The following is a 25,367-nucleotide window of genomic DNA, read 5'->3' on the forward strand; positions in this document are numbered from 1 at the left end:
CAAGGTTACTGTAATATCTAACATGCTTGTTTATATAAATACATGTATTGACTGCAATATCTATCATGCTTGTTTATATAAATACATGTATTAACTGCAATATCTAACATGCTTGTTTATATAAATACATGTATTGACTGCAATATCTAACATGCTTGTTTATATAAATACATGTATTAACTGCAATATCTAACAAGCTTGTTTATATAAATACACGTATTGACTGCAATATCTAACATGTTTGTTAATACAGGTACAATATTGACTGCAATATCTTTCATGCTTGTTTATATGAATACATGTATTAACTGCAATATCTAACATGCTTGTTTATATAAATACATGTATTAACTGTAATATCTAACATGCTTGTTTATATAAATACATGTATTAACTGCAATATCTAACATGCTTGTTTATATAAATACATGTATTGACTGTAATATCTAACATGCTTGTTTATATAAATACATGTATTAACTGCAATATCTAACATGCTTGTTTATATAAATACACGTATTGACTGCAATATCTAACATGTTTGTTAATACAGGTACAATATTGACTGCAATATCTTTCATGCTTGTTTATATAAATACATGTATTAACTGCAATATCTAACATGCTTGTTTATATAAATACATGTATTGACTGTAATATCTAACATGCTTGTTTATATAAATACACGTATTGACTGCAATATCTAACATGCTTGTTTATATAAATACATGTATTGACTGTAATATGTAACATGCTTGTTTATATAAATACATGTATTGACTGTAATATCTAACATGCTTGTTTATATAAATACATGTATTGACTGGGATCTGGGTTAGAATAGGTCCTCTGTACCCTTTGCTTGTCGTAAGAGGCGACTAAATGAGATGGTCCTTCGGATGAGACCGCAAAAACCGATGCCCCGTGTCACAGCAGGTGTAGCACGATAAAGATCACTCCCTGCTCAAAGGCCGTAAATTTTGCAGCCCTTCACCGGTAATAGTGAAGTCTCCATATGAGTGAAAGATTCTCGAGAGAGACGTTAAACAATATTCAATCAATCAATGATTGTGATATTTAACATGTTTGTTAATGCAGATACACATATTTACAGCAATATCTAACAGATACAATATTGATTGTGATATCTAACATGTTTATTAATGCAGATACACATATTTACAGCAATATCTAACAGGTACAATATTGATTGTGATATCTAACATGTTTGTTAATGCAGATACACATATTTACAGCAATATCTAACAGGTACAATGTTGATTGTGATATCTAACATGTTTGTTAATGCAGATACACATATTTACAGCAATATCTAACAGGTACAATGTTGATTGTGATATCTAATATGTTTGTTAATGCAGATACACATATTTACAGCAATATCTAACAGGTACAATATTGATTGTGATATCTAACATGTTTGTTAATGCAGATACACATATTTACAGCAATATCTAACAGGTACAATGTTGATTGTGATATCTAATATGTTTGTTAATGCAGATACACATATTTACAGCAATATCTAACAGGTACAATGTTGATTGTGATATCTAATATGTTTGTTAATGCAGATACACATATTTACAGCAATATCTAACAGATACAATATTGATTGTGATATTTAACATGTTTGTTAATGCAGATACACATATTTACAGCAATATCTAACAGGTACAATATTGATTGTGATATCTAACATGTTTGTTAATGCAGATACACATATTTACAGCAATATCTAACAGATACAATATTAATGGTGATATCTAACATGCATGTAAATACAGACACGCATATTGATAGTGAATCATGTACAAACATGAAGATATTTCCATTCTTATAAATATGTGTAGCAGCCTTCCCTTGATCTTGTTCTACAATGCTTTATTGAACATAAATTGCTTCACTCTGATACTTTATTTTTGTTTTCGATTATTAGTAAAAACAGTTTTATGTAGTATGTTAGTAAGGTGTCATTCATTTTGACCAAGCTTATGGGATTAAAGCAGGGAGACGTTGACTCAAACCTTGGATATTTTTTTTTCTAACAATAAGAATTTGTGGTAGTCAATAGAACTTCAAAAGGATCTACTCTGAATAACTTTCATTTCTAATTAAGATTAGATCTCAAATACATGTTATTGGTATTACATAAGAAAGATCTGTGTAAATTTTATGCTCACATTTTCAGCAAGCTGACAGCAAACAGAAAAACTCCATTATGATTCAGACAAATTGTGGCATGATTTTTTTGTTTCATTTACGTGTTTGTGATTTATTTTAATGAGATGCTCTGACATGTTCTGATGAATGCATGGTCTTTGTGTATACAGGGACGATATATTTAGGTGTGTAGCAGTGTGCATATTGAAGTAGACAGATGCACATTTAACCGATCCCATGAATCTTGATTCAAACAGTACTAACAATGCATACACAAAGACCTTGAACCTTTTTGTTAATGCAAGTCCAGCATTTTTAAAATTTGATTCTTGCATGCCAGACATTTGAATAAATTTTTTCAGACCAATCAATGAAATGCATTTTCACTATCTACCAGTCCTAGAAGGAATATTTAGTGGTAAGAACTGCAGTTTTCCGTAGATTCTGCAAGTCTACATTTTTTTTTTTTTTTTTGCAGGTGTGACTAAATGAGCATAGAGCTGAAGTTAAAGAATCGAGTCTGAACCAAACTAGTTTCTGCTCAGGTATTTCTGAATTTATGGTTTTCTTGACAAAACTCCATATACTTTGAATTTATGATAATATATACTTTACTTTGACTGATTTATGAGCTGTATACCTTATCTGTGCAAGGTCTGCAAATCCATCAAGCTAGACAAGTATGGAATTTCCATGGCTTCTGTCATGTCAAGTGGTAATTTTTGTGTTCTTGTTTTAAGTCAAATCAATGGCTAGAAAAGTGTTGGTGAATACTGCCATTTAGATAAACTGATTCTGTTTTCATTTTTCTAATCCGCTTTGTAACATCTTTTGCTGAATTTATGTTTCTCTATTGGAATTTACTTATCTCCCTTTAGATTTTTGTCCCTTACTTAAAACTTGCATCTCTCCCTTGAAACTTACATCTCTCCCTCAAAGCTTACTTTTCTCCCTTAAAACTTGCATCTCTCCCTTAAAACTTACATCTCCCTTTTTATTTACAATTCTCCCGTACTTAAAAGTTACATTCCTCCCTTGAAAGTTACGTCACTCCTTTAAGACATCTCTTCCTTGACATTTACATCCCTCTCCAGATTTTGATCTCTCCCTGTGAAAGTGGACCATTGACCATGATCTTGTAGCTGAAGAAGCTCAAAATATGTGAGAAAATAAAATCAAAGCAAACAAAATATTTCTGAGGAAAACATTTTTTCACCTTCCGTAGCTAAATATTTTAGTTGATCAACAATTTCAAATATTTTAGTTACAGGCATTAACTTTCCAATTATAATTCTTATTCTCTATTGTATAAGGGAAATCACCAAAAAAAATGTGCAATTATATTATTTTAGAATTGTTGATCAACTGAAATTTTTGAAATTGTTGACTCCTACTTATGAGGTCGTTAACTGTTAGCAAAGTAATAAACCCATACCTGAACAGGTATAAATAAACATTTGATATATCAGACACACACAGCACCTTTCCTTTTTTAACCTAGTGTTAAATTTTAAATAAACATCAGTTTTGCAATTCATCACTTCAAAAGGTCAAGTTTCTGTCATTTAAGGAAAATAAATTCATTATCCGCTGAAGCGCAAGTTATAAATAGGTTTTAAGCTAGGTATGTAGGCCTAATATAGTTCTCAGGGGGTGATTTTTCAAGTGTGTACATGCATGACTTTTCAAAGGGGTTTTTATGAAAATGATTTATCCATATTGAGATAAATTTTTAAAATATTTTTGGTCAATGTCAGGTGATAATGAAGTGCATCTGATAATGACAAACTATTACAATCCCAAGACATTGTGAAGGAAAAATTAAAGCTTGCATGTTTCTTCTTTACGATTAAAGAATCTGCTTATCAAATTTATGACATCTCCAAGCAAACACTTGATATTAAAAAAAAAAATAGATGCATGGGTTTGATATTTAAATTTTGCTCTAGTTTGGTCGTAGTATTAAGTACAAATATAAAATTCTTAAGAAATAAGGACTTGTATGTTTTTTATGATCTTCAAAAGTTGAAATACATTACCCCTTCCTATATATTAATACCATAAAATAAATTCCCACTGTTTTGGACTGAATTGAGAAATCATGGGAATATTGAATTACATTTCATTTAGTAAATTGTATTAATTTTATTAGGTTTACTCAGGTGACCTATTGCAATTGGTTGTTGTCCTTCGTGTGTTAACATTTGAACATTTTTAACTTCTTCTTGATAACTACAATTCCAATTCTTTTCAAATTTGGTATGAAGCATCTTTGGTACAAGGGGGACATGAATTGTAAATTTCAGGACTCCTGCACCCCTGGGGCCCTAGGGGCAGGGCAAAAACTGCCCAAAATTGACCAATTTTCAAAAATCTTCTCTAGAATTGCACATGTGTAAGAAAAACTAAATAAATATTGATGTAGAGCAGGAAGGCCTTTACCAAAATTGTAAAGTTTATGATCCCGGGGTAAGGGTTCTGACTCCAGGGTGGGGCCAAACTTACGTATATAGTATTTATGTGCAAGTTGGCTGATGCTGTATAAAATCTAAATGCTTAGGAATAGCAGAAAAGGATGTACAATAAATGGTGAATTTCACAACCCAGGGTTTTGACTCTAGGATGGGTCCAAATTAGTCATATCTTTTAATGTTAATACACATATTATAGTATGTAAAGCCTTTCATCAGTGTATGCACTTTTGAGGCATTGAAGTTTTAGGAACAGATCTTGTTTATACTGTTGCTGATCATTAGAATCAGTGTTAGAAATTAACCATAGACCGATAGACTGAGTCTATGTCAAATGACACTGGTCTATGCCAATTGTAATTGAGATAGAACAAATTGTCTATGCCAATTTTCTAGGTTTATAGCATTATAATCCCAAAAGTCGACGTCTGATAAATGTTGTGTGGAAAGGAAAACATTGTTATGGAAATGGTAAGCAAATATGCTTTTTAAAGTACATTAGAAGTAAATAACAATGTTTAAAATTGTGTTGTTTTTTTTGTTCAATGTTGCGATCTATGACAATTTGATGAGGTCTATGTAATCTTGATTCAGCATAGACCTATGGTCTATACCAAGTTTTAAACCAATTTCAAACACTGATTAGAATTTAGCTTAAGATTTCATGGCCCTTCGGATTAGTATCAATACTTTTTCATTAGTACTCAGGTGACCGATAAGGCCTGTGGGCCTCTTGTTTATAAAAACATAATCTTTAGTTTTCATCATTTTTGAGAAAAGATTGTAGCAAGTGTTGTTACTTATAGTAATGTTTTAACAACTACATATATGTACATGTATATTTCATGAACATTTTTATGCCCCCCCTTTGAAAAAGAGGGGGCATATTTGTGTCGCCTGCGTTACGCAGTGGCGACATATAGGGATCACTATCCGTCGTCCTGCGTTGTCGTCTGGCGGCGGCGTCGTCACAAAAAATTTCTGTCACAGTTTTCTCAAGAACCACATGGGGCAACTCCCTGATATTTGGCACAGAGCATCACTGTGGCCAACTGTATTGTGTAAGACATTTTCGAATCTGTCGCTTATCAACTTCCTGTTTGCCGGGACTTAGAATTTTTTACAGCAAAAAATTTTCTGTCACAGTTTTCTCAAGAACCACATGGGGCAACTCCCTGATATTTGGCACAGAGCATCACTGTGGCCAACTGTATTGTGTAAGACATTTTCAAATCTGTCGCTTATCAACTTCCTGTTTGCCGGGACTTAGAATTTTTTACAGCAAAAAAATTTCTGTCACAGTTTTCTCAAGAACCACATGGGGCAACTCCCTGATATTTGGCACAGAGCATCAGTGTGGCCAACTGTATTGTGTAAGACATTTTCGAATCTGTCGCTTATCAACTTCCTGTTTAGTGACAAAAACCATTTCAATAATTTACTTTTTCAACATTATACGTCATATATTACATATAGAATGAACTAGCAGGCGACACATGTCTTCCGGGGAAGACTTAAAATACTGCGTGTTTTGCAACTGTCGGTCGGTCAGTCTGTCGGTCGGTCTGTAGACCATGTGTTGTCCGCTCAATATCTTTTGACCCCTTTGCTTGATAACAACCAAACTTGGTACAGGGGTTGCCCCTGGAGAGTAGATGATCCTTATTGATTTTCAGGTTACATGGTCAAAGGTCAAGGTCAAACTGCAGGTCTTTACCTCATGTGGTAGACCATGTGTTGTCCACTCAATAACTTTTGACCCCAATGCATGATAACTACCAAACTTGGTACAAGGGTTGCCCTTGGAGAGTAGATGATCCCTATTGACCTTCAGGTCACATGGTCAAAGGTCAAGGTCAAACCTCTGGTCTTAAGCCCATGTTTTGTCCGCTCAATATCTGTTGACCCCTTTGCTTGATAATAGCCAAAATTAATACAGAGGATTTCCTTAGAGAGTAGATGATCCCTATGGATTTTCAGGTCATGTGGTCAAAGGTCAAGGTCAAACTGCTGGTCTTAACCCCATGTGGTAGACCATGAGTTGTTCGGTCAATATCTTGAGAACCATTCACTTGATTGTAATGATATTTCATATGTGGGTTGGTTATAAAAAGAAGAGGACCCCTATTATTTTTCAGGTCAAAAGGTTAAAGGTCAATGGTCAATCTACTCTGGACATAGGAATATACTGTCCGCTCAATATCTTGAGGACCCTTTGCTTATCAGACTTGGTACACTGGTACATCTTCAGGAAAAGATGACACTTATTGATTTTGAGGTCACATGATCAAAGGTCAAGGGTCAAACTGGACATAGGAATATATTGACCACTGAATGTCTCAAGAATCCTTTGCTTGACAGACATCAAACTTGGTACACTGGTATATCTTTAGAAGAAGATAACCCATATTGATTTTGAGGTCACATGGTCAAAGGTCAAGGGTCAAACTGGACATAGGAATATACTGTCCGGTCAATATCTTGAGAACGCTTTGCTTGACAGACATCGAACTTGGTACACTGGTACATCTTCAGGAAAAGATGACCTCTAATGATTTTGAGGTCACATGGTCAAAGGTCAAGGGTCAAACTGGACATAGGAATATACTGTCCGGTCAATATCTTGAGAACGCTTTGCTTGACAGACTTCAAACTTGGTACACTGGTACATCTTCAGGAAAAGATGACCCCTATTGAATTTATGGTCAAAGGTCAAGGGTCAAACTGGACATAGGAATATACTGTCTGTTCAATGTCTTGAGAACCCTTTGCTTGACAGACATCAAACTTGGTACACTGGTACATCATCAGGAGAAGATGACTACTAATGAATTTGAGGTCACATGGTCAAAGATCAAGGGTCAAACTGGACATAGGAATATACTGTCCCTTCAATATCTTGAGAACCCTTTGCTTGACAGACATCAAACTTGGTACCCTGGTACATCTTCAGGAGTTGATGACCCCTATTGATTTTTAGGTCACATGGTCACTCTTGACATAGGAAGATATTGTCTGCTCAATATTTTGAATTGATATTACTCTCAATTTAATGATGTGTGTGTGTATAACCCTTTTCAATTTTGCTCCATGGGGGGCATATGTGTTTTACAAACATCTCTTGTTTTTTATTATAGTGAAAAGAATTATGTCAGCAGAATTTATTATATAGCTAGTACTCAAAGAAAAATGGAAAGATCGTCAATGAATAATGTAAATAGAATTTTAAGTAATTGAATGTAGTACTAATTGCAAATATGAATTAAAATGTGTCTAATGCTGACCTCTAATTCATAGAATGAAATGATAATCATGGATTACAGACTAGGATGTTGTCCAATAGGTTGTAGCTTTGATTTGATTGAAACTTTGGTTGATGTAAACTGAAGGTCAATTAAATCCAGGAGAAATCAATTATATGATATTAAAACTTCATGTACCATGCCTGTATTGCAGCAAGTATAAATCACTTGCTTTTGATGATAATTCCCTAGCATTCCCCTGCCAGTCAGGTCATTGGATATATCTGACCAGTATTACTCAGGTGTATTAAAATATATTGATTCAGAATGGTTTACAAGGAGAATATCCCCCTGCCAGCCTAATCATTATCATTATCCCAGTGGGGGATGGGGGGGTTGTCTTGTAAACCTCCCCATTTTACAATTCAATGGAATTTATTCAAATCAGAACACAAAACAGCTAATTACATTGAAGGCTGCCTATTGAGGGTCCCAATAATTTCAGGAAACGACGACAATGGACCCCACGAGAGCTGCAGAACTTCCTGGTACAATATCCTGCACTAAGAATGTCTGATGTCTGCTCTGAGAATTTCCTGTTCATCTTTCTATGAAGATTGAGGAAAAGCCGGTGTGATTTACACGTTGCTGTGGTAAGTGGGAAACTGCAAGATTGTACGTGTCAGACAGAAATGACACTGTCACATATCCGTACAGGCGATGTGTTGAGGAAGAGCGTGTCAATGATGTGGCATCCCTTTATTGAGGACCTGCACTTGAGAAGTGTTTAATAACACTGACCACCACTGTTAAATACATTCAGCTGAGGTCATTATCAGTAATACACTTTGCCTGGACAAAATATTGTCGGGTGGGGGGGGGGGGGGTATTCTGTTTGAATTTGCTTTACATTATGTTTTAAGGCAGTATAACATCTATTAAGAATTGTTTATGAATGAAAACTAAATGGTACGTGTAATGATATCTGGGTTCTTGCAAATTTGAGATTTTGCCTTGGAAAAATTGTAATTTTTTGTAATGATATTATGGGGGAAAAAATTCATACCCCTGTAGGATGTTGATGCACTATCAACAGATTGCCAGTATAACTCCTTAATCATGTTAATCCAATGATTTAAACAGGTGAAAAATTCTGAAAAGATAAAGCATATCTCTTTGATTTCAGTTTTACATATATGGTAAACTTTTATGTCAGACAATATGATAACATGAATCTGAGACCTAAAATGTTTCTATGAAGAATTTGTGTCATCCCTCCTTAAAACCGTCAAGATGAGAGTCAGCCAGGAATGCACTGCACCTCTCTTATAATGGAATTCCTCTGCTGTGCAAGTGGATCTTTGGGCCACTCCAAGAGTCCATTATCAGAATTAGAAACTAATTGAGCCATGCATGGTGGGCCACACCAGGAACTATAATTAATATTTACAAAAATATGCAGTAGGTGGAGCTGTCATTTACTCTGTTTAGGCAGCAACTGAAACAAAATGTCCCGGTGCTAAATTAGGAATGGCGTATATAATTAGCCTGAGAAACACGATCTATTCATTTATTTCTTCCTCTCTCTCTTTGCCCCTTTTCAACAAATGTACAGACTATAGCAGGTCAGGCTTCATTAACATACATGTGTGTTGTTACCTGAATTAACGAGATATTTTTTTCTTTTGAAAGGTTATTTTATACTCATGAAAAAGTAATTCATTTAATTCAGCAACATTTTTGTCCCGTAATTAAAACATATACGCGGCTAGAATACAAGGAATGAGCTCCCGGGCGTAGCTGTGGCTTTGTCATTAACATATTAATGTCTTACCATAAAGGTAGTTTTTGTCAAAACTTGTATATACAGAGGGACTTGACAAATATTTACATCTCATTTGCATACATGTCACATAAAAATTTCTGTGAGCATTCAGCTCAACTAGGTTAATTCATTTCAACAAACGTTTAGCTGGTTTTTGTAGGTAGACAAATCTCTTGGTCCCATGTTTTACTGTATAATGAGAAAAACTAGGCTATTAAAGGAGTATCTCGTGTTTTCGAGACATTCCTGAATTTTAAATTCTTTTGATTAGGTAAAAAAAAAGTGAAGGCGTCTGTACATGTACCAATGTAATATGTAAATATCATAAGTTGTTTTAGATGTACCAATGTGATATATACATGTTGTAAGTTTCAGAAAGTTTGCTATGGGGCCCCATCAACATTTTTATGTGTCTTTATAATTTGTAAGAATCAGTAAGTGTAAGATATATTGATCTGAAATAACGACCACAATATGAATACTCACTAAGTACAAAGCTTTCTCTCACAGTAGATGATTGTGGTACCACTGAGAACTTCATCCACTCATACGAGATTGTGTGGTACCACTGAGAACTTCATCCACTCATACGAAATTGTGTGGTACCACTGAGAACTCCATCCACTCATACGAAATTGTGTGGTACCACTGAGAACTCCATCCACTCATACGAAATTGTGTGGTACCACTGAGAACTTCTACTCATAGGAAATTGTGTGGTACATGTACCACTGAGAATGAAATTTTACACATGCTTTAACCAGGAATTCTAGACCCAATGAGTATTTATTATGCCCACAGAATCGAAGATCAGGGGCTCATAGTTTTTGGCATGTCCATCTATCTGTTTGTAGCAAAAAACTTACAACCTTTTACACCATAAGAGGTAAAGCTTTCATATTTGGTATGTGTATTTCTTGTGGCAAGACCTTTCCATTGACACCATGATCTTTGACCTTGTGACCATAACATTTGACCTAGCTGGTCCACTTTCTTGTAATATGGGGGTATCGGTGCTTCACAAACACATCTCTTTTTTTAACTGATAGTACCATTCAGTATGATAAAGTAAGCATTCGTCTTGTATGAAGGAGGTTTAAGTTATTTGGTCCTGACTGTGAAGCAGGTTTAAATTGTGTGCTGTATGTTTGTTGTCCAAGGAAGTTTGACTTGGGCAGGCTGACATTAAAACATTTGTGTTGACCCTTGATGGGGTGAAACCATTGGATTTCCATGCACAATATACCTGAAAGATTGAATGAATCCTTGTCTAGGTTAATGGTATTATATGAGTTTAAAAACACTGGATTGATTGATGGATTGTCTCTTGTTTAATGTCCCTCTCAAGGATTTTTCACCCATGTGGAGATGTAGAAAATTGGGGTAATTTGCTGCTTTATGCAGAAATATTTACATTTCCAATGTTATTTGCCTTTGATATCTTTACCATTTTGTATTGATAGCCTTTTTAAAGCAATTTAATGCAAAAATGTGTGTATTGGATCTTAATAGAAATTGTGCCTATATTTAATGGCTTGGAATTCTGACAGAAATTGAAATAAAATGTAAAATTAAGAAATAAATTTCATTTTTAAAAAGATGCACTTCATGAAGTATGCTGTTGTGAAGCATTGCTGTTCATGCCCTCGTGTGTTTTATCTCTTAAGTGACATCATGCTGCCAATGCTTTTTATATCCCCCTAACTGCAAAAAACCTTGACATGTATTCCTTATATTTATATTTCATAATGTTTCTTCTATAAGTATTCTTTGTTTTTATGTCAAGTTGAAACATACATTCACAGTGGTTTTTGTTAGGAATGACAAGCAATGAACGCCAAGGGTTTATTGCTATCAGAACACTGGTCTACGTAAATATAGCAGTATGTATGTATACATAGATTTCCTTATCATTTTGTCATTTCATCAGAGATATTTTCAGGAAAATGCAACTGATGAAAACATGCAAGTTTCGTTTGTAATTAATGAAGAATTTTATTCCTACGTGAGCCATGACGATGTTGTCGATGTAAAGCTACTCCCATTAAGATTTTTTTAGCTAAGTGTTAACACAAGAAGGAAATGTCACAGAGATGTTTTGGTTGAGTGGTCATTTGTTATCAATGACACCCATGCTTGTTGATTTATTGATCTGCATGTTGATTACGATGACCTTGAATAAAATTAAACTTTGTTAGGGAGACTGCTACTTTGGGCATGTCAGCAGAAGTATGTATAGGTGTGTTGAAGTTCTGTTTAGTCAGGAGAGAGAAAAGGAGGGAGAGAGATAGAGAGAAGGGGAGAGACAGAGAAAAGGGGAGAGATAGAAAGGGAGACAGAGAGAAGGGGAGAGACAGAGAGAAGGGGAGAGACAGAGAGAAGGGGAGAGACAGAGAGAAGGGGAGAGATAGAGAGAAGGGGAGAGACAGAGAGAAGGGGAGAGATAGAAAGGGAGAGACAGAGAGAAGGGGAGAGATAGAAAGGGAGAGACAGAGAGAAGGGGAGAGACAGACAGAAGGGGAGAGATAGAGAGAAGGGGAGAGATAGAAAGGGAGAGATAGAGAGAAGGGGAGAGACAGACAGAAGGGGAGAGGAGACAGAGAGAAGGGGAGAGAGGGAGAAGAGCAGAGAAGGGAAGAGATAGAGAGAAGGGGAGAGATAGAGAGAAGGGGGAGAGGCAGAAAGAAGGGGAGATAGGGAGAAGGGGAGAGACAGAGAAGGGGAGAGATAGAGAGAAAGGGAAAGAGCACAACAATTTAAATGTGTTAAGTTTTATTTCCCTCTAAGTTGTATAAGACAATTATTTTGGAAATATGATTGATTGATTGATGGATGTTTTCCGCCACACTCAACAATTTTTCAGTTATCTGGTGGTGCCCAGTTTTTTATTAGGGGAAGAGAGAACCCAGATACAATGTTCCTAAGAAGAGACCACCGACCTTCCAAAAGTAAACTGGGAAACTTTCTCACTGACCGGCGCTATCGGGATTCGAACCCACGCCAACAGAGGTGAGAGGTCGTGTGAATTTGAGCACGATACTCTAACCAATCGGCCACGGAGGCCCCCTATTTGAAATAAGAGTTTTCAATACTTCCCCCTTAAGTTGAATACCCCTCCACCCCTATCCATATGGTTCAACACTTCATTAGATTGAAAGAATTTGGCACCTTGTAACAGACCACATCTGTGTCGTTGTGGTGAATGGGCCCACGTCCAGGTCCCTGATACGCATCAAGGTATTCCCTCAGATATGTCTTTAGGATCAGATATCGCTAAAGGTGTCTGCCCTGCTTTGTTTTAAGATCACGTTTGTAGTGTGCATGAACAGCCCTGCCAAATATTTGGAATATATCTGGTTACATCATTCAGACAATGTTCCAAATCTACATACTTACAGCACCCGTTATATGTACTGTTTACTGTAGGGATGGACATCTTCATTGGGAGTTTTTAGCATGGTTAGAATAACCCTGTGTGTTATGTCACTTGTCACGAGATATACGGAGGATTTCTTATTCTTTTTGAAAAAATTCCCTAAACGAGTATTGCATGAATAGTATACGTTTCTAAACTAGGTGCCCCAAAGTAGAGGACTCTTGTTTACCACTACATTTGTCAAAAGACCCCACATTCAATTTGAAGGTAATGATATGAACCTGGGAAGAGGGAATGATATGAACATGGGAGGAGGGAATGATATGAACATGAGAGGAGGTAGTGATATGAACATGGGAGGGGGAGGAGGTAATGATATGAACATGGGAGGAGGTAATGATATGAACATGGGAGGGGGAGGAGGTAATGATATGAACATGAGAGGAGGTAATGATATGAACATGGGAGGAGGCAATGATATGAACATGGGAGGAGGCAATGATATGAACATGGGAGGGGGAGGAGGTAATGATATGAACATGAGAGGAGGTAATGATATGAACATGGGAGGAGGCAATGATATGAACATGGGAGGGGGAGGAGGTAATGATATGAACATGGGAGGAGGCAATGATATGAACATGGGAGGGGGAGGAGGTAATGATATGAACATGGGAGGAGGCAATGATATGAACATGGGAGAGGAGGAGGCGATGATATGAACATTGGAGTGGGAGGAGATATTGATATGAACATGGGAGGGTGAATGATATGAACATGGGAGGAGGTAATGATATGAACATGGGAGGAGTTAATGATATGAACATGGGAGAAGGTAATGATATGAACATGGGAGGAGTTAATGATATGAACATGGGAGGAGGTAATGATATGAACATGGGAGGAGTTAATGATATGAACATGGGAGGGTGAATGATATGAACATGGGAGGAGGTAATGATATGAACATGGGAGGAGGTAATGATATGAACATGGGAGGAGGTAATGATATGAACATGGGAGGAGGTAATGATATGAACATGGGAGGAGGTAATGATATGAACATGGGAGGAGGTAATGATATGAACATGGGAGGGGAAGGAGGTAATGATATGAACATGGGAGGGGAAGGAGGTAATGATATGAACATGGGAGAAGGTAATGATATGAACATGGGAGGGGAAGGAGGTAATGATATGAACATGGGAGGAAGTAATGATATGAACATGAGAGGAGGTAATGATATGAACATGGGAGAAGGTAATGATATGAACATGGGAGGGGAAGGAGGTAATGATATGAACATGGGAGGGGGAGGAGGTAATGATATGAACATGTCAGGGATATGAATGCCTGCTGACTCTCTGAAAACCTATTGGGAGTTGCCCCATTAGTTGTTTACATTCTGGTACAAAGTCTTCTGAAGTCTGTACAATAATGGCATGGCAGTGAACTGTGTCTAACTGTTCTTACAGGCCGCTTGTTAAAGTTCTGCAGTCACCTGACTAAACACAAGGAATGCATGTTTTATATACAGCCAGCTAGAACAGAATATCATAAAGCAATAAATCTTATAGCGATTTTAATCCTTTGGTAATTGTTAGATATGGTCACAGTTTATAATCTGGAATTATTTGGGTTTTACAATTCTATAGTTCAAACGGGGGCACTCAGAGCAGTCTCAAATGCATGCCAATTTTTGTTCTTTAGAATTTTTTTTTTGAAATTTAAAAGCTCGAATGTGTGGGATGAAAAGAAGGCCTGATAAAAAACTAAAAGAGAATTTGCAAATAATTTTTTTAATGATGTTTTACATTTTAAGTACACAAGACACTGTTGTTATGCACTTTTACTAGTGAATTTTTATCATATCATTATCTTGCCTTCTTTTTAAAAGTTGATATATATCAGACCATAACTTGTCAAATTACATCCCGATTTATTCATCAGGCAGGTGGAAATCTCATTGGTATGCTAAAGGTCAGTTTTCTGAGGTCTTCTCCCGCGTTTTTCATCTTAAGAGTGCAAAATTGGCATACCTCATTTTCATCCACCATGCTCTCCGCAGCATGTGCCCTGAGTTTTGAAGCTACAGGAAAAGAGGCAGACATTAATTAAAGTTAGATTTGGGATGATCTTTGATAAAAAAAACAATTTGTTGTATTTTCAACAAAGATATTGATTGTGAATGAAGTTGAGAATACTTGTAAATTAAAGTTAGTGTGAGATATTAAAGGGGTGCTTTCTTGAGTTGTTGTAGTTGCAAAGCGATATTTTAGAGGCAGGGTAGTTATTATACCCCCCGCAACAAGTTGTGGGGGGGGTATACTGGAATCGGGTTGTCCGTCCGTCCGTCCGTCTGTAGACGCAATGGTTTCCGGACTCTAAAGCATTATCCTTTCCACCTACCATCACCATATCATACATATGGACTACCCATGGGATGAAGATGTTCCCTATCGATTTTGGGGTCAAAGGTCAAGCACACTGGACATCGAAGTAGCAATGTGGTTTCCGGGCTCTAAAGCATTATCCTTTCCACCTACAGTCACCATATCATACATATGGACTACCCATGGGATGAAGATGTTCCCTATTGATTTTGGGGTCAAAAGGTCAAAGGTCACGCGCACTGGACATCGAAGTAGCAATATGGTTCGGTTTGTCATGCCATTTGTTTTTTACACTCAGAAAAGAGGTAGTTTATACCTATTACCAACACCCCTTTGGGAGATTGGGGTAAGCGGGGGGTATTCTTAGTGAGCATTGCTCACAGTACCTCTTGTTTTGAATTATTTTGCAATTGATTTCACAGTATTTCTAGATTAAAAGATACATTGTGGGCAATACTATGCATAACCATCATAAGCAAAGCAACAATTAATATCAATTTACTGCAAATAGGCATGGTACCTATTTTAAGATAAGCTTAGAATATTGTCAAGTTATCTGAGAAAGAGAAGAGTAAATGAAATAAAAAACAATGGAAAATTGAACCATTAGAAACAGGGTTTAATCTTTACTTCACAAGAGTGTGCTTGATGGGATGGATTTGGTATATGTAACTTAGAATCTCTTCAGCCCCGCTGCCCCGAGTCAACACCCCCACCCACCCCAGTCCCACTTCTTCAGTGCTTAATCAGTGTTGATACAATGAAAATATTTGGTACAGTTGAATCTCAAAGGTTTGCAAATAACTTAGCATGGGGATTAATTTCTTGGTGAAAACCCTGTATTAATCTTTTATTGTTCAGTAGTGGGATCAGTCAAACCGTTTATTAATTGGTCATTGTAAGATAGAGGGATCAGTCAAACCGTTTATTAATTGGTCATTGTAAGATAGAGGGATCAGTCAAAATGCATTGCACACGCACAGAAGCATAACGATCTACCTCTACATAAAGGACACTGAAGTGGTTAACCATTAAAAATTCAAAAAATCTTAATTGGTGGTTTTCAAATGAATTGATAGCCAAGTATTATAATGTGTGCAGACATCTTAAGTAACATCACAATTACTGCTGTGTAGAATTGATCGTGGAGAAATAAGGAGGTACAGCCTAAATTTATACCGCAAACATCTAATTTGTTCAGGAAAATTGCTTTTGATTTTTTTTTTAAATTTACAATTTGGTTATTCAAAGAATGAACATGATAGCATACCATCATGTCATGGAAGATATGAAATGGTTTGAGGTCAAGTTTCCAGTCCATAAACAGACAGGTGTCTGTCCATGAAAAGCACCAGTAATTGTCTCTCTGAAAATACAGCAGGCTTGGAGTTCTCAACAAAAAAAACATCTCAAACTTAAGTTTGAGTTTCCTTTTATTTGAGCAGTCAAAATTTGAGTAAAATCTCAGACTTAAGTCCAAGTTTCGACTTAAGTTTATTTCAAGAAATCCAAGCCAGGATATCCCAAGAAATGTTCAGACGAAGTCCCGGGATATATCAAGATTGTTCAGACGAAGTCCCGGGATATATCGAGATTGTTCAGAAGAAGTCCCGGGATATATCAAGATTGTTCAGACGAAGTCCCGGGATATATCAAGATTGTTCGGAGTGCTTCTTTGAAGCCAGGTTTTCAAAGGAGAAGAGGGATGGTATTTGAACAGTGACTTTTCAATTCGAGACTTTTGGGGATGATTTGAACAGTAAGCTCTGCTTTTTGTGGTCCTGCAAAGTCTCATTTAATCCTGCTCTCTTGAAGGGGAGAAAGTCAGATTATTCTGAACTGTATCTTGGACAATTCCCCAATATATTAACTTACCTCTGCAAGCATTGTGGACACTATATAGCATACTGATTTGGATAGTGGTCTCATACTTGCTAATATCATAATACAGTAAAAACCGGTTACAGCAGACATACTTTTAATGAATTCACACTTTCAGCGAAGTGATTTTTATTCACTGCAGTTTTAAGACATGTTTTTAACTCAATGGACTATATAAGTTACGAATTATGTTTTAATAGCTAATTGAAATTGTTCATCCCCAACACTTCACTATAAGAATGTTTTGCTATATTAGGAAAGAGGAAGATCCATATTGATTTATGGGTTTGAAGATCATAGGCCAAGGTCACAAAGAGTAGGAGTGCTATTCCAGATTCATACCTAACACTTCCATGTTTTAAAGATAACAGGTAAGGACTTTGAACTTGGAATGTCTGAGTATTATACATATAAATGGTGAGATAGTGTCCTATATATGTATTATACATATCGAGGTACCCAAACATTCAGAGAACCTATGGGGAAGGGTAGGAAAATCTTATATTTCTTGGTCAAAAGGTCGTAGGTTAAGCTGCCTGTCAGTGACAAAATGTGGCAATATAGTGGACACTGAATAGCGAGTATTATTCCAGTTTTCTGTCTCAAGCATGCTGCAGAGACAGCTTAAGGCCCCTAAAGGCAAATTAGTGTATAAAATATTAAAAATGTTGATAAAGTCAAATGAACCAATCAAATTGTGTTTTACATAAGGAATTAAATTATCTAGCATTATCATTAGTATTATTTCATTGACATTACCATATCGTTACATGTATATATATTCAAATATCCAATCAAATTGTGTTTTACATATAGAATTAAATTATCTATCATTATCATTAATATTATTTCATTGACATTACCAGATCGTTACATGTATATATATTCAAATATCAAATAACATGCCAGACATCAATGGAAGTTGTTCAGTCTTCGGAATCTAAGGACATACATTTAATTTGCTGTGCATAAAACATTTGTTTGAATAGTTTTACTTGAATTTTGCAGATTTAAAATTTTCTGGAAGAACAACATTCTTGTAATCATAGGTAAATGATAAAATGATAATTTTGAATAAAAGAAGTGAAAATTGGCTCTAGCAGTTGAAAATTGTATATCTGACAGAAGCAGTCACACCACCCACACTCCATTCTCAGCCTAATCATGCATAATTATAAAGAATGCATTCAGAATTTTATTAATGAAATCTTCAAAGGAGGAAAGACAAGCAGCCAGATGCCCCCATTGTGTGCATTTTTGGAGATCGTTAAACAGCAGGACTTTCTATTTTGTTGATGGATAAATGATCTTGATTGCCATTCCAATCTGCTAGCTCATCTAAGGTTGTGTGATGGCAGATTCTATTTTCATCAGTATCTCCCATTATAAATCTTTTTACATCATGTTTTCGTCTTTGTGTTAATATTGGAACTGCACACTCTAGTCTTCCATTAGTGCTTTCTAATTGCCAGTACAATTACCAACAAAACTTTCATTCATAGTCCAATTTACTTATCAATTAATGTATTCCTTTTCCAGCATAAATTGTGTACTAGAGTGGTTTTTTTTATGAGATGAAGAATTTTGAACTTGCAGGCTTGAGAAGTAATCATAGTAATTAGTGCAACTTTGAAGAAATGGGACCTGCACTCTTGTAAATACAAGAGTTGGCTATATATATTTACTTAAACTTTAAAGTCACCGAGTACATCGGAGTAAACCTTCGGTATTTCTTGCTTACCGGGGGAAGTGATACGGACCGAGTGTATTAGAGAGTAAATTGTGCAGTATTTAAAACAGGTGAATAATTGTACCACACCTGAAATGATAATAAACTTACAATGACATGACATACCATTTAGATAATAACCAACATGTTTGACGAATTGTCAGTGATATCATTTAAGGACACTTGACACAAACATTGGGTTGATATATAGTTTGGTTGTAATAAGTACAAATACAAAATTCCTGAAAGATAAAGGACTTGTAAATTTTCTATGATGTTCAAAAGTTGAAATTTATCACCACTCCCTATATAATTGTTTGTAAATTTTCCAGTTTTGGACTCTGTTGAGAAATCATGAGAATAAATTAAATTCTATACAGTAAATTGTATTCGATTATAAAAACATCAATTTTAATTTTCATAGTCCTCATTTTTGGAAGAAAAAAAATTTGTTTGTAGACATTGCAGTGTAATTAACGGTATTAGTAGTCGGAGAATTTGAAATAGAGGTTAATACGTGTTAACAATGTTTAAAGGAGGGTCCGCATGATATCCTATAAACCAGCATCACTACGGATAAACCGCTCACTGCGGATAAAATGCAGCAGACAAGAGGGAGTAGCGAGAACTTGGTCAATGGATCATACACACGGGCAGAAAAAAATGTTTATAAACTCGGTTAAGAAAAACGAACCTAAAGAATTTATAATTGCCGATGAAAAGTACCCTAAACTGCAGCTCTTCTCATAAACAAATTAATGGTCCCAGTTATTTATCAAGTTTGGGTTCATTACAACTGGAAGATTGTTGCTATGAGAGAATTCTTTCGGCTTTTGTGAATTATATTTTAAACAATTCAAAACTGAATCATTATAAAAAGAAGATAAATGCTTTAATAAACTTTAGACTTTGATTTCATTTCAAATGGTTTTCATTTTAAATTTAACAAATTCAGAAATTGGACATTTTGGTATCATAAACTCTCACTATCAGATCTGCTGTAAATTGTGAAAGCTTGGTATAATCCAAAATTTTATGCTTTGAATTTTGAAAAGTTCACAATGAAATTTTTACAAAGGACTTGTTACTAAATTGAAAGGTTATGCAAATACAACATGTTTTTAAAACTACTCAAATTATTTTGCCTTGGTGAGTTTTAATCAAATTTTGTAAACTCACAACGGGGTCATCACCCTCATGTTCAGGGAGATCAAGATGAATGAATGACAAAGCATAATCTCCGCTCTGGAATGAAAACGCTGTCGGCTTAAATCAAACAAGACAGCCAGCATTTTTAAAATTTTCTTTTATATTACTGATAAATTATATTTTATTACCTAATTCTTCAGAAATGTTTAAACAAAGCGTTTCCAAGAGCAAGTCTCAAGCTGGCCCCTGAGGAGTATTAAATATTTCATCTGCATGCAACCATGATGAAAAACATGACAAAGCAAAAACCGCCCTTGTTAAGTAAAAACTTCCAGCATACCTCTACAGGCAGGTTACAAAAGAAAAAAGAAGAAGGAAAGAAATAACTAAACTTTTAAACCCATCACGCAGAAGGTTGAATGATCTAGATTTTCTGAATCAGTGGGTATTTCAAAAAATTGTTTTTGGCATCTCTGTGCAGTACTGCACTAACTACAGGTCAAATTTTACAAATTAAGTCGTTGTGACTGCAGCTGACCAATGCAGAATCTTGAGGTATTGCGGGGGTGGGGTGGGGTGGGCGGTGGGATCTTATGAGAGTTCACACCTTGTTTTTTATTCTCAAACTCAAAGGTTGGGGGAATGTCTTAAAGAGTCCTGTCTCTGCCCTCAGTCTCTAGGAGATGTCTTCTAAACTTTGATTAAGTCGTCTTTAAAAATAGTACAGGTTCCAAGTCATGAATGAAACTATATTACAGGCTTTTATAGTCATGAACAAAAGTATGGACTTTGATTGAATCATGAATAAAAGTATAGGCTTTAAGTCATCATTTGAAATGCACTTGCTATCATTACTGCTTTCGTCTTGATTATCAAGTTGATACAAATATTTTTCACTCTTTGATACAGTAACACCTGGACAGAGTCATGTAAGTTTTTGTGTATCCCGTGTTCAATACCACAGACAGGTGTATGACAAAGTGATGCCTGTCAGGAGGCCCAGGAACCAATAATTACCCCCTTATAAATTTACCAGTCCTTCAACAAAGAAAGGCTGACAATAAATGACCCAAATGTTACAATACATGCAATTGAGACTATAAATAAACCTGAATTGTCCCCCTCCATGCTGTGGAGAGGGTTTGCTTCTGTATTTTGTTTGCTTTTCGACCTGCCAAGGAGAACATTGCCCGTCAACATTAAACAGTGGAGGAATTTGACAGTTTGCTGTTCTTGACATCCGGGGTTAGATGAATCTTTAGTCAGGACAAGAGAATTCTACCAATGTTCTTGATAGGTCTGTTTACTTATGTTAATTCTGTTTACATAACCCCCCTTCAGTTGGATGCATTTAATTCTCTCTGGTATGTCTTTGTGTGTATGGGGGCATTCTCCTGGTACCCTTTAAGGCCTTCGATCTTTTTAGGGTTGTACTTGGTCTTGGGCAGATCCTGTTCGTTGTACTCGTGCATGAATGACCTGTGTATCCCCAGGACAAGATTATATGCTCTATCTAGAAATTCTTGTCAGTTTAAAAGTACACGTGTATGCATGATTTGATCTTGTAAAGAGATATTCAAAGATATTTGGCTTGATGGGTGTTTTTAATTTGAGAAAATGTGAATTTGATATCTCTGATGCTTGCATACTTGAAGAGTTGAAATGCAACATATACAGATGTTCTCAAACTCTAAAAAAAAAAAAAATACATTTTTGTCAAGTATGGGTAATGATATGCTCACTGTAAGTGTAGATAATGATATGTTAACAGTAAGTGTAGATAATGATATGTTAACAGTAAAGTGTAGATAATGATATGTTAACAGTAAAGTGTAGATAATGATATGTTAACAGTAAAGTATGGGTAATGATATGTTAACAGTAAAATGTGGATAATGATATGTTAACAGTAAAGTGTGAGTAATGATATGTTAACAGTAAAGTGTAGATAATGATATGTTAACAGTAAAGTGTAGATAATGATATGTTAACAGTAAAGTGTAGATAATGATATGTTAACAGTAAAGTGTAGATAATGATATGTTAACAGTAAAGTGTAGATAATGATATGTTAACAGTACAGTGTAGATAATGCTATGTTAACAGTAAAGTGTGAGTAATGATATGTTAACAGTAAAGTGTAGATAATGATATGTTAACAGTAAAGTGTAGATAATGATATGTTAACAGTAAAGTGTAGATAATGATATGTTAACAGTAAAGTGTGAGTAATATATGTTAACAGTAAAGTGTAGATAATGCTATGTTAACAGTAAAGTGTAGATAATGCTATGTTAACAGTAAAGTGTAGATAATGATACAATGTATGTTAACAGTAAAGTGTAGATAATGATATGTTAACAGTAAAGTGTAAATAATGATATGTTAACAGTAAAGTGTAGATAATGATATGTTAACAGTAAAGTATGAGAAATGATATGTTAACAGTGAAGTGTGAGCAGATTTGGACAGAATTCAGTTTGCAATGTCACCAAGCTTCCTTTCTCAGCCATGATTATACAGTATTGAATGAAAAAAATTGGGAACATATTCATTTTATGAACCCTCTTAAGGGAGATGCATTTCAATGAATTTTTTTTTTTCATTTCAGTTAATTTATGCAACTGATGTGTTTTACACAACTCTAGCTTCCTGGGGTCTCTGATGAAATTAACAATGCTTTAATGGTACCAATAAATTGAACAGGATCGCAAATTAGTTTACAAGATTCTTAAGTAATCACTTGACACGCGCACAATTTTAAAACTTCCTCTGCAATGATTGATTTGATACACACAATGTCACTGTTGCTGCTATTGATACAGAAATTGTCGGTGTTGCGCAGTATTAAAAAATAAACTTTGAAAGAAAGGGTTACAATTTCATGAGATCTTATCAATCTCTTATTTTGGCACCATTCCCTGATTGTTTGAAATACTTTAAATGGTCCTTAAGTATTTCGTTCAAGTGCCAAGTTTGAAAGCTTATAGAATTTTGGGATCAATGAATGGAATGCTGGGATATATTTTGCAATTGATCAACATGATACAAAGTCCACGCAAGATCTCTGTCTATGTTAGATGTGGAACAATTCTGTCTTTTCAGTTGATTTAATTACGACTCGTTTTTAAACTTGTAACACCTTGAAACCTCCATTGAATGTGTCAGATTTCAGCATTGAGATTGTGTTTCTGAACATTCAATTTTAAAATGACGTCTGCTGTCAATGAAAAATTGGTATAATTTAAAACATATTTTATATTTTTATGTTTTTTTGTAAAGGTATCAGGATACACGTTACTGAGGTATGCAGAAGTTTTAGGTCTAGTCAGGTATAAATTTCAATTTTTCAAAAAGTGATTTAACCATTATGCTCTTGCTTATTATTGAAAAGCAATTTTATGTATACCCTTATAATCTATCATGATTAAAAACTTTGAAAATTCAAGACGAATCCATAGAAACATCACAGTGTCTTAAGAATGATGAATGCCTTATGACATCACAATGTCAGACTATAACTAATGAAGCCATGGCTGTTACAGAAAATGACTGATAATTACTGAAAATGTCTCATCATTTGAAATTACATGAACAAGAACTGTCATTGAAACCTGACATGTAAATACTATTCTAGCGAATTCTTAAGCCCTCATTCAGGGAAAGTTTCTTTGAAGATTTTTGTATTCCACATGGAGTGTCAACTGCCCTGTTCTGAGTTTCCTCTAGAGATCTGTATGATTTATATATAGATTGCCCACCCTGTTCTGAGTTTCCTTTAGAGATCTGTATGATGTATGTTGTAAGATTGCCTGTCCATTATATTGGTGTCTGAATTCAGTATAAGGGAGCTGTTGTACTTGGGTGTGCCTGTACACATTAACCTGCTTGGTCTATAATGACATAAATTCTTCAGATGGCTGTATATACCTTTGGTGTACCACGCACTCAGTGACACACAATGTAGATATCTTTGAAAGTTCAGGAATTCTTGGTTTGATTTAACAACCATCAAGGATTAATGTGGAAGGTAACTGAAGGAATACTTGATTCTCAAATCAGTGATGAACTCCAGCGTTCCATGAAACAGAAGATAATTATTTCAAACATCTGTACAAATAGTTAAACTCATGGACACACCGATTTTAATGTAACACTTTATAGATCTATATGTTATAAGCACTACATGTGTATTGGATCACTCAATGATATCAATTTAGCACAATGGGTTACACACACCAGCAGCATTGTTTAACTTGTTTATGATCAACAAGTAGCCTAAGGCCTGCCTCTGTCAGCGGTACACAGTAGTAGATACTAATAACCAACATAGCTGAAATTTATGTGATAAATATTAATAGGCAATAATGGGAATGGATGACACCGTCTGGTATTCACAGGGCATGGTGGAATCTGAGAATTTGGAGAAGAAAGTTATTACCTCCACATGGTATCAGGGGAGGGGGTTTTTATATATTTGTTGATTTATTGATTAAAATTTGAAGAAAAAATGTACGTTGTGGTTTATATTGCTGCGAATCCCTTATAATTTGTGACTCATGCTCTCAGATTCCTCATCTTGTGAGGTTATAATTTTTGTGAACATTTAATTTGTTCAGTGCAGTACTATGTATTAATACTGTAACATAAAAATTATTCACCAAATCCTTATTTTAGTGTGGAGAAAACCTTGATATTAACTTTTGATAGGTAATCGGCATTATACAGCCCGACCGTGTTAATTAATAGCTCCTGTTGAGCTTAGTGTTATAATGACTTTATATCAATTCAAGGACACAGTGAAAGTCACGAGTTGCAGTTGGTCATTAGAATTAATGGGATAAGCAGATTTTATCTAAGATATTTAGTATAGTTTCAACATCCCCAGGCCAGGAGGATATAGATTGTATACGGTGACCTTCTTCTGGTCGGTCTCTGACCGCTTCCTGTGATCTGTTGGTATGGTGGTAACCTATCAAGTGTTTCAGGAATGTTTGGGGCAGCTGTTTGCCATATCTCACCGTCACAGATTACATAAATATCTGATTCTGTCCTAACCTCAGTATAGTGTCGAGTCCTGCTGGCTGTCTTATCAAAACCACTTGTGGCAAATTATG

At 35.4% G+C, this 25,367-nt stretch overlaps 1 long non-coding RNA gene across 1 annotated transcript; it reads left to right on the top strand.

Annotated features, from left to right (window-relative positions):
- Positions 1 to 1,941: 1,941 nt before the first annotated feature.
- LOC125657633 (uncharacterized) lies at positions 1,942 to 17,762 on the top strand. The gene is made up of 3 exons (XR_007363398.2): positions 1,942 to 2,729; positions 8,403 to 8,550; positions 17,629 to 17,762. It is a non-coding gene; the product is annotated as an uncharacterized LOC125657633 (long non-coding RNA).
- The last annotated feature ends 7,605 nt before the right edge of the window (positions 17,763 to 25,367 follow it).

This window comes from Ostrea edulis, chromosome 9 (genome assembly GCF_947568905.1).
Source record: "Ostrea edulis chromosome 9, xbOstEdul1.1, whole genome shotgun sequence".
Taxonomy (NCBI): Eukaryota; Metazoa; Mollusca; class Bivalvia; order Ostreida; family Ostreidae; genus Ostrea; species Ostrea edulis.